This window comes from Anser anser (assembly GCF_964211835.1).
Source record: "Anser anser genome assembly, chromosome: 11".
NCBI lineage: Eukaryota > Metazoa > Chordata > Aves > Anseriformes > Anatidae > Anser > Anser anser.
Genome location: NC_139732.1, coordinates 13,031,551 through 13,042,783, shown reverse-complemented (window position 1 = coordinate 13,042,783; position 11,233 = coordinate 13,031,551). Strand labels below are relative to the sequence as shown.

At 50.4% G+C, this 11,233-nt stretch overlaps 1 long non-coding RNA gene across 1 annotated transcript; it reads left to right on the top strand.

The window, feature by feature from the left end:
- The first annotated feature begins 7,320 nt into the window (after positions 1 to 7,320).
- LOC310879798 lies at positions 7,321 to 10,813 on the top strand. Its single transcript, XR_014571117.1, has 3 exons — positions 7,321 to 7,418; positions 9,908 to 10,029; positions 10,147 to 10,813. It is a non-coding gene; the product is annotated as an uncharacterized lncRNA (long non-coding RNA).
- The last annotated feature ends 420 nt before the right edge of the window (positions 10,814 to 11,233 follow it).

Genomic DNA, 11,233 nt, shown 5'->3' with positions numbered 1-11,233 from the left:
CTGCTCGTCACATGCCACCACCAGCAAACGATAAGGCCGTGCACGTTTCTGTGCGCTCCAAGGACACCTCCAAGGCGATGTCCTTCCCAGAGCTGTGGCTGCACGGCTCTCTCTGCTCCCGTGGGGCTGAGGAGTGAGACCAACGCTACTAACCTGCTCACGCCTGCCAGGCTCTGTGCTCACAGGAATTTTTACTGTAAATACAGATGTGTCCATAAAGCCAGGGTGGCCCCAGGGTCAGCGACATCTGTGTGGGATCAAGAAACGTGGCCATTCGGGGCTGGACAGACACTGGCAGCACAATAACAGCTCTGCTTCCACCAGCTGCGAGGCTAGGTGGTTCAGGGGACCGCAGATTGTGGGGAGCCCTGTGGGTAGAGGCAGCCGTGCGGCCAGCCCCTGTGCCCCTCTGTGGGGCTGCGGCTGCGCTGGCCTGGGTTGCCCAGCGAGACTCTGACCTCTTGTCGGCTCTCACGCCTCTGGTTTCCCAGCCAGCACCTGAGCAAGCCCCTGCTGACAACACCACTGAAGGCATTTTTAGAAACACCGCTTTGCAGACAGGCAGTGGAACCATGGCAAACGGCAGGACTGGCAGCGAGCAGCACCCTCCTGCCTGCCCGGCAGGTAGCAGGGAGGCTCGATTTATCGATAGCCGTCAGCCCTAAATCAGTGCCCAGCAGCTCACTGTGGGGCACGCCGTGGTGGGAGGGCGACCTAAGCGCTCCCAGCCATGGGAGCTTGCCAAGGGTGCCACAGGGACGGGCAGACGTTGGTCAGCTGTGCTGGGTTTGGGTCGTGCAACATGAGCAGCTCGAGGACGCGCTGTGGTGTGTCGGGAAGCTCTGGCTTGCTCACTTGTGCAGCTAGTCACAGCGTGGCCACAGCTCTGAGCAGCACACAGGTGAGCGCTGCCTTTGCTTTCTCTTCATGTTCAAACACGGCAGCTCGTGGGCAGCCAGCAAGGCCGGCAGGCTCAGCTCTTGCTTTTAGAGTGGCCTTTTCCATATCTGAAAACATCCCTGTTTCAGCTGCCAGCTCAAGAAAAAAAATGCACAAACGCATCAGTTGGACCAGCAGAAGGATCGATTTGCATTGGGAGAACAGCAGGAGGGAAGCCTGCCCAGAGCTATTAGACCCATTTTCATCCAGTGTGTGTGCTCAGAGCCCCCTCGGATACAGAGAAACAAGGTGGCTGTTAAGCCAGGCAGGTTCATTCGCATTTTACTTACCCAACAGAGTGCGATGGATTAAGGGAAGCTCCAGCGATCAAAACTCATCACTGACTGGTGCCTTTTGCATTAGTCATTTGTTCTGCCCCAAGCAAATATTTAACCTACATATGTAAGACCTTCAGGGAGACAGCTAAAAAATTCTAGAAAAAGTTTAACTCCCCCCTCCCCTCCCTTCGAGCAACCTGATAGCAGCCACTATCAGCCCAGAAATGCAGGCAGGAGCATACCTGAAGCTGCCTGTGTACTCAGATGCTCCCTGTAGAAAATTCCCACCAGAAGCATCAGATGTAATAAGAATGTGTCCTCAGAGAACAATTAATTATAACCCAGCTCATTATTATAATTTTGCTCCTCCTTGAGAGCCCCGAACAAGGGGATTTCTCTGCATTGCTGCAGCACAGCCAAGCCTACATGAAACGATTAACAAAGCAATAACAAAACCCTGCATTCCTCCATCTGTATTTCACACAAAGATATCCAAGCTCTTTAGCAAGTTTTAATTAAGTCTTAGCATGCTCCTGAGAAATTTGTACTCATTTTAGAGTTCACAGACTGAATTAATTCAACCCAGAGGCTCTGATGCTGAGATAGGGCAGGTCTGAGCCCTGCGCAGCACATTGGCTGGTGAGGGGCGTTGCAAAGGTGGCATCAAGCCGCCGTCGCAAGCACGCAGCCAGGGCCAACCAGCAACACCCACACAGCCTCCGGGCTGCCCTCATGCTCAATGGCCACAGGCGCCTATGCAAAACTCCCAGAAATTGAATATTTATCCAGGCAAATGACAACAGTGACATCTTTTTCGACCTTTCATGTTCAGGTAGAAAAAAGATCCACAACCTGCCTTGCAGAGGTTGTGGACGAAGCCCCAGCCGTCTCGCCTCCCTCTCACCAGCCTTTTCACCCTGTTACATTTCTTGGAAAGCTCCAGGTAAGGCATGGGCTGGGCTTCACTGCTGCAGGCTTGAGCCTCCACTGAGCAAAGCCCTGCTGGGGCCACCCCGCACAACAGCTCACCAGCTCAGTCGTGTTTCATGGTGTTGGGCAGTCAGGGCTCCTGCGTGCAAAGCACCTCTTAGAAGTGAGACTGAGGAGCACAAAACAGCCCGGACGAGACTGAGGCTGCCCGTGATGCCATGCTGGCTGCTGTGCACCCGTGCTGCATGTGGCTGGGCACCCAGCGATTTCAGGCCGGGATGCTTTACCCAGCAAGTGAATGTTAACCCTGCGCTGTAAGGATTCCATGCCTTGAGCAGGGGGTGCTGGGCCACCTGCCTCCCCCTTGGGCCCCCTGCTCAGGGCCCCCGTGCTGCCTACAGTTCTCATTAATAAAAACATTGTGTAAGGATAGAAGCTGCAGGTGGGTGATTGGGAATTTTTCAGAGTTTTATTTCTTCTGCCATTGTTTTCTCTGTGAAGGCAAGACCCCATTGTGCTGCCGAGCACCTAACCCTGCCTGGTGAGGAGACACAAGTGCCAGGGCGTGCAAAAGCTGCATAAGGGTTCCTTCTGCAGAGGCAAAAGTGATAGCATTGATCTCCTTTAAAAATACATTCTGTCCTCAGCAAAACCATTTATTTTCAGTGCCCTCAGAAGTGTGCTTGATTTTGGAGAAGACGTGAAGCTAAACTAGTAGATCTGAATAATTTACAACGTAGAGTTTTGAAGCTGACGTCAGCAGCAGCGCTGTGCCAGGGCTGGAGGGATGCACAGCCTGCACGAGTAACAGGCAGCGGGTTTGGGTATAGGCACAGCTCATTAAATATATGGGCTGGATGTTTAGCTGCCACAGATTTATGCAAGGACATGTGGCCCAAATGCACCGAGGTAAATCGGTGAGGGTCTCAGAAGGGAAGAGGGACATGCTTTGATGGTCACACAGTCAGTGCGGACAGGTGGAGGGAAATACTGCAGCAGAGGAAAAGCCACGAGATGGCTCAGCTGCTCTCTGACTGCAAAGTGAAAGCTGCACGCAACAAAGAGATGTAAGCAAGGCAGGATATTCCTAGGCAGAGTTAAACACCTTCCTGCTGACCAGCTTTGGCTGCTAGATGTTGACCTGCCTGCAAAGTCCCATTGCAAGTTCACCCCATGCGGGTGCCCACAACCACCAGGCCCTCAGTGCTCCCTCACCCAGGGACACAATATGCCTTGGGGGGTCAGGACAGAAACCTTACCTGGCCATGTATTATTCATGCCTGCTATATATAATGCATGTCCCTACATCCGCACCGTGCATGCGACTGCAGGATGGCTCAGAGCCCCACAGCGGTGGCCTGATGCTGGCACCACTCAGGTGGGTTTTAACATGTGTTTGCAGAGATTTCAGGGATACCCAGACAAGTTTGCACAGTCCTAGCATGATCTGTCACCACCTAGCTGCAGTGAGCCAGGCAGGGCTGACTGCAGCCTCCCCCATCCCGGGGGCCTCCTGGGCACCCACCTGCACTGGGCAGCTCTAGGGCATAATCGAAATGGTGCAGAAAGCTGCACAAAATTAATAGGAAGGGTTGCCAAAAAGATCCATGAATCTGCATGCCAGAAATGTACAGGGATATTTATTTTTTCCTCTTCCAACCGTGGGAAAATAACACACAAATTGATATGCAGCTGGCACAGAAACTCATGCTGTTTAAAAATGAAAGCATAATTTCTTGCTCCTGCACTGGTGCTTTCAGAGATGTCTTTCTTTCGCAGAAGGCTACAAGATCTTCAAACTGCAAATAAATTGCAGTAAATAAAGCTCTTCCTTCCAAGACATTTTACACCCAAAGAAGACCTTCTGCTTTTTGGCGACACTGGTGGAAGTTCATGAGACAATTAAAGAAAGACTTAAATTCCCTGTTTTGGCCTCCATGCTAATGTCTGAAGAAAGCTGAGCATCATGGAGACACACAGTGATGATTTACAACAGAAAACTTCCATGGTGCGTGCTCAGTGAATACCAACCAGCCTGATGCCTCCTGGCTCTGCTGCCTGCCAGGGGCACTTCACTTAGTGCTGTGTGAGAGGGTTTAATTTGTCCTTACGAGCAGCAGTGGACCTGCACCCACATTTCTTTGTACACGCCTTAGAGATCAGTGGGAGGGGAGGCAGGCAGGAAAGGCGAATGCAAGTCCTCTGTGCCCAGCAGTGCTGCAGGAATTGCTTGGAAGTGGCAGGAGGAACCAGAGGAAATCCCTCCCTGTTTGGCTGCCGTGCCACCACCACGGGGGTTGCCTCCTGTGTAACCTCCTTGGTACAGCAAGCTGCAAGCCAAGCCAACTGCCAAATTGCTGCCTTTTTCATGCAAACCTTTCTGGGCTTTCCGGTCTATTCTGGGGTCCTACAGAGGTGATGGGGGAGAAAATAAGAAGGGTGAGATGAAGGAAGAACTCCCAGAGGAGGGGGAGGGCCGAAGCGCTGGCAGCGTGCTGAGCACCACGCTCAGGACCACAAGATGGGCCCAGGGCTCTCTGCAGCGGATGCTTCTCTATTTGGGTATCCACTGCCTTGATCTTGAAGTGATCGCCAGATGAAGAGCGACACTTAATTATCCCCTTGGGAAGCAGAGCCGCAGAATACGTGTGGAGCCCATGTACAAGCATCCATGCATATTTCATGACAACTGCTCAGCTCTAGAGGAGGGTTTTAGGTTTTCATCACAGGCAGGTGCTGTCTGAGCAGAGGCTGCCCAGCCGCCCACCGGCATCACCCCCACCCCGCCGCCGCCTCTCACCTGGAGGCCCAGCCCTTCTCCCGGCCCCGTCGCTCCGAAGCATCCCCTGGTGCCAGCCAGGCTCGGCGTGCTGCCAGCAGGTGGGCAGCGGCACCCCTCAGGACGACAGGCGGGGACGCTCCCTGGAGCCTGCGAATCTTCCCAGGCCCATCTCCTCCGCTTGCTCCCCTTGCTCCAGCCGAGCACTGACAGCGCTGCCAGGATGCTCAGCGCATGCATGGTGCTGGTTCTCCTCTTCCGCTGAGGGAGAGCAGAAAATGCTTTTGCTTGGGTGGTATTCCTTGAGGGTTCCTGGCCCCAAAAGGGTCCCCAGGGCTGACGTGCAGCCTGGGGGCTGCTTCACTGGCCCCCTGTGCCCTCAGCAAGCAAGGGCAGAGGACACTACCCATGCCATGCTGCCTGCGTCACTTTGCAGGTGAATTTCTCTTCCGGTTTTGCCAAATCCACAACAGAAACGGAGAGAGCAATTCCCCTCCACTCCTATCTGCCAGTGCATTAAGTAAGCGAGAGTAGATTAAAGCCTGTCCCCTCCCCAGGCACTGTTAGTCCCAGGCAAATTGCTGATACAACTTGTGTCTTAGCTTCTGCAGACAGGTGGACTCTCTCTGCAGATAACCAGATTTAGATGGGATCAGGTCTGCTGCTTTGAGTACTGGCTGTAGTTAAAAAGATGTCTCTTGACCAGGAATGAGGGCATCAGCTGGGTTTTTCCACTACCCACTACAAGCTCGGTGCAGACCTGCGCCTCCCCTGCGCAGCTGGGCTTGGGCGCGTGGTGATAGGACTAGGGAGGGGACTGGGGGACAGCAGCGGGAGAAATGCCCGTGGTGTAGCCCAAGGGCCTCAGAAATACTGAAACCTCTCCCATTCCTGGAGGAAGGAAGGCTGCAAAGCCCCATTTCCCTCCAATCTATAAGAACACTCAGGCTGGGAGACGCTTTCTAGAAGGCAGTCAGAAAAGTAAAACCAGGGAGATTTGCAAAGTAAACAAGGATCAAACAAAAAGACTTTGGTTACTGTTCTGGAGGCTGTTTGCCAAGACACACAGATCATATCAGGCTAATTTACAAAAGGAAAACCAACATAATTAGTGTGCAGGAAAACACCTTAATGAAAAGTGCGTTAGTGTTAAAAGTGATGGGACCAGGAGGTCAAGGCAGTTCTAAATGCCAGAAAAACAGGAAATTGGTCTGTCTGCCAAGCAAGCTGAATCCTTCGTGTCGCATACACATGCTGCACAGATTGAAGCATGCTACACGTATTAAAGCACACATTTATCACTTTCATAATAAGATTCCAGGCTGCCAGCGAGGAACTCACAAAACCCGGAGCCGATGCCTGACGCAGGGCCTTGTGCTGGTGTGCGGCAGGTGCTGCTCAGACAGGGCTGCGCGCCCTCCCCTGCGCTCTCCCCGCTGCCTGGGGCTGCCTGGGTTTTGCTGCTGGAGCTGTCCCGTGCAGCTGTGCGCCCTGTTGTGGGACACCAGGAGCCCTGCCGGTGCCGCACGTCCCGTCTCAGTGGTGGTCGTGGGGCTGGCTCTAGAGGCAGCCACGCTGGCCCCTGTGCTTGCACGCACGCCGCACCAGCCAGTTACCATGGCAGCTGGGAGATTTGCATGTGGTACTGGTATTTTTGCAGAATGAAAGAGCCTCTTATCTGGGCTGAGCAACTAGTCTGGCTGGTCCTCATCCCTCTAGTTATTGCTAGGACACAGCGGCATGTTCCACCTGATGCTTGCAAATTTGGAGCTCTAGACTCTACCTTGGAAGAGCCATGGGCTGGGATGTGGGGGGTGCTGGGGTGTAGAAGGATGCGGGGGAACTGCGGCTGCACGCAGCGGAAGGCACCGTGCTGTGCTGTGCCACGCCGTGCCGTGCCGTGCCGTGCCGGCAGGTTGCAGCCTGGGGCTGGCGGGATATCCCTCTGCAGCAGCCTCTCTATCTGATCTATCACGCTTTTTTGGTTGCTTACATCCCACCCCTGAGCCTAATACTTCTAATTTAACCAAGGAAAGTTTGTAGAGCTTAGCTGTTTGACTTTTTCAGCTTTTCCAGCTCTTCACGTGTATCAAGTGACCTGTAAAAGGGGAAAAAATCTGTGAAGTAACTTACATATCTCAGCTTGACTTCAGATGACTCAAAACCAAGTTACTGGATAGTGCTCAGATCCCCCTAAAACATTGACCCTTGGGCATGAACCAGACTTGGAAAGTTTCATCCCCAAATGAGAACGAGTAAATGAGGAAGGGATGAAAAAGAAGAAGGTCATCCTGCCCGAGCTAAAGCAGCTGCTGCCGATGAATGCATCACCCTGTTTCACCCGTTCCCAACCACTGGCCTGGCTTTTTTTTTTTTCCTGGGTGTTAATTCCAGTATAACTATTGCTGCACTTAAAATGAGATCTGTGCTTCAGCACAGCACCACATCCAGGCAGAAAAAATCAGATGGATCTCAGCTCCATTTAAACCAAGGTAAGACGGAGTCAGGGAGATTTAATTGCAAGCAAGAATCAAAGTAGATCTGTGCAATGGAAAAAAAATATATGCAGAAAAAGTAGTTCACAGTGTTAGGAGTATGTTCTCCTCATTAAGCACTTTAATCTTGAAACATGGAGATCCTAATTTTATTTCAAGCTTTATAATTAAATGCCATTTAACTGGGCTTTCCATTTGTCCTGCTATTTCTTTCTAGATCGAAGTCTAATAGCTAGACCTGCTTATTTGTTTTTACTTTTGTTATAACCTTATCAGTGATTAGCCTGCTACTGCACTTAATCTTTTTAAAAGATTGCTTTAACTATAAATAGAGAAGATACCCACTCTGTTTCTATCCATAGGAAAACAAAAACAGTAAGGTATCTGTATTGGTTTATATTATTCCTTTTACAACTTGATCTTTCTATCTGAGACATTTGTCTTCTTAGACTCTATACAGAACATCAAATTAGTGCCACATTTCTGAAAGATATAACAGCATAGGCCACACAGAAAATGAGTATACAAAGCCTCCAGCAAAGATACTGCTTGTGATATTGAGGCAAAAACTAACTCATTCACACAGAGCCAACAACAGCAAGCTCTACTTTTCCTTCAACACTTATCTGTGCCAATGACTTCTCTTAAAAGCAGCAACAGCTGAAATCCTGTTGCAAGAATAGCTAGTTTCTGTGCCCATGGGCCTCTGAGAAGTCAGTTGTTAAACGACAGAAACACGGGTCAGGAAGAAGACTGCAATGCAGAATTTCCAAGGCAACTATTGGCACTGGGCTGGCAACAAGCAACTGCACAGACAGATCCCCAAATTCTGCATTAATATTGTTAGAGGATGTATGTCATATCAAATCAATACAGCAGTCGAGTCACATCACCACTGAATGAGCAAAAGCTAATAAGAAATGCAGTAAAGTATATAGAGTGTTGCAAAATCAATCAGGAACATTACAAGGGTGGTGGAAACAACAGTCTTGGGGTAAATGTGTGCTCTAAGGTATTTAATAGGAACCAATGCAAAGGAAGCCCATTGCAAATGTAGCAAAACTGGAAGGTAGCACCGTGTGGTAAATGAATGGAATTATAAAATGCAGCAGAAAGATGATTTATGACAAGCCCCCCAGACAGCAGAGGCACTAAATGAGCCTGCAGCTGCCCAGCTCCTGAGCTCACATGGCCGCCTGCCATTTCAAAACAGTTCTGCCCAGCGAGTAGAGCTGGGCTGTAAGCCCAGCCCCACCTTGACCTTAATTATCACCTGGGGAATAATCTCTGAAGAACTAAAGCCATAAACGGATCCACGGGAGGCTAGCTTTAAATCTTCACGTGTTCCAGAATTGCCAGTTATGTTTCCATTATTGTCTAATGCTGCATTTTGAAATCTAAGATAATCATGCAAGTGTTTATCACTTAAGAAATTTTGTCTCCTACTGGTGACTTAAAAAAAAAAGTATATAAATTCTACTGCTAGTGTTTTGTGAGCTTTATGTCTTGGAAAACTTACCGGAAAATCTGTGAACCAAAATCGATTGTCTTTTTTCCTTTCTCCCCATCTGAGTCCATGAAGATCCCAGGAGGGTATTTTCTCATTCAAATGGGGCGTTCCCCAGAGAGGTCTTTGGTTTTGGTTTTGTTTGTTTCCTTGTTTTTAAACCTAGTCTGAGCATTGCATTAACTTCCTAGGACAAAACTCTGATTTTGAAGAAAATATTTGCGTCGCAATCCCCAAAACCACTCAGGCAGAGTTTTTCTTCAAGTGAACTTCCCTTTTGCTGTGGACGCATCGGGGTAAGGCGGCTGGTGCCAGGACATGGCTCTGGGGCCAGGACAGGTCAAAAGGGCTGGGAGCAGGGGGCACAGGTTGCTCCAGCCAAACCGAGGGAGGGCCTGTGGAAGGGATGAGGGTGCCAAGTGCAGCTGGAATACCGGAGCTGCCAAGGCACTGCTGGCACCCTCAGACTGGAAGCTGCTGGTAGAGATCTGCACAGTGGGGCAGGCACAGGGAAAAGCTCCCGTCCTTCAGCTTTAAGTGTCAAAGCATACCTCCCATACGCACGTCTACTCTGCTTTAGGCAGGAGAAGGAAAACCGGAATTTTGAAATAAATCCACAGAAAATGGTGGTAATCTAAGGGGTGTTTATTGTAGATACAGTGGATTATGAAAGCCGTTATGCACACTTTTGATGTAAACTGTTTTTTCTAAGCTATATCAAATTGTAGCAGCAAATCAGAACCCTGGTTTGACTTTGCCACGTTTCCTGGTTTGCTTATTTAAATATTTGTATACTGAAAAGCACTTGCAAATCACTAAAGATTAAGGGAGGTGGGGATGAGGTCAGATTTTCCTCTGCAACGCTAAGGGCAGTGGTGGGTTCAGATGCCCAAGCGGCATGTTGGAATTCCTTGAAGTTTTGTTTAAAAGAGAGCAAGCCATCACCAATTAACACAAATATATTCTCTTTCCACCACAGAAACCCATTTATTTTCCAAGAGAGGAAAAAAAAGCTGAGTAGGAAAGGTAGGAAAACCCCTCATGACATGAGGATGAGCCAGCAGAATTCGGATGGGAGCTGGTGTTTTCCCAGGGACCCAGGTGGGTGTGCCACCCTTATGCCAGGGATGTGTCACAGGCAGACACGTGAAACTTGCAGCACTTGTTGGTATTTGCTGAGCAGCTGAAGCTTCCTCAGCCACATCTCTTCCTCCACAGGAAAGAAAGAGTCGCTGCAAGCTGCTGCGGGAATGGGGCCAGAGCAGCTTCCCCGGGGGGCAAAGGGGCTGAGAGCCAGCAGCATGACCTGGAGACAGCAGCATGACCATGGGCCTGGAGACACCGCTGGGGCTGGAGCAGGTCGCTGCGGCGCCCAGGATGCACACGCTGCTCTGCACGCCACGGACTCTGGCCTGACCCTGCAGTACTGGCTTGGGGAAGCCCTTGTGTCGCTCCTCTGCCCTGTCCCAGCTGGAGGGCAGCTGGAAGCAGCCAGGATTTGCTCCCCGAGCAGTGCTTGCTGGCGGCAGCAGGCACAGTGTGCCAGGGCACCCAGGGCTGAGGGAGCTGCGGCGGCCTGTGGGCCTGCACAACTTGGTCTGTGCTTGGCTTACGAGCAGAGTCCAGATCCTTTCCAGATGAGTCACCCTCCCGCTGCCTGAAGTCCAACAAAGGAATCTTTTTTTTTTTTTCTTACTTTTTTTTTTTTTCCTCTGGTGTTTGTTTCTGGCCGTGCAGTGACTCAGCTTTTGGAGGTGAACAACCTCATGCTTTATCTGAACACACACTCATTAACCACTCAGGGCTGTAAAGAGCGATTTTTCTTCTGCGCTCCCTCTCTGTAAGATCTCAAGGCTAGAGGGCTGGCCTGATATATATAGGGACTATTCATGAATGAGCACAGGAATCTTGTATAGTTCTGGGTCATTTGGCAAAGGGTTTTGACAACAGTGGGTGAAGGACTAAGCAGAGAAGAAAGGCAGAGCCCATCTGCAGCACTTAGCTAGCGAAGCCTACAACGACTGTGCAGGAATCATTAACAACTAAAAGCTTCTACCTGAGGCATTTGTCCAATTCCTACTTGTGCCACCAGCCCCCAGATCCGCTTATTTTTCATTTCCCTTCTTCCTCTTCTTCTTTTTGCGAAATCTCAGCAGCAAGTATTTCTTCGTCCTCCTGCGCTGCTGAAATCACACGGATAGCGACTAAATTATCAGAAGATTTTGAGAATATTTCTTCTCCCGGAGGGGTGCTTGCTTTGGGGGAAGCAGTAGGAGATCTGCGGTGCACTGGTGACTTCGGTGGG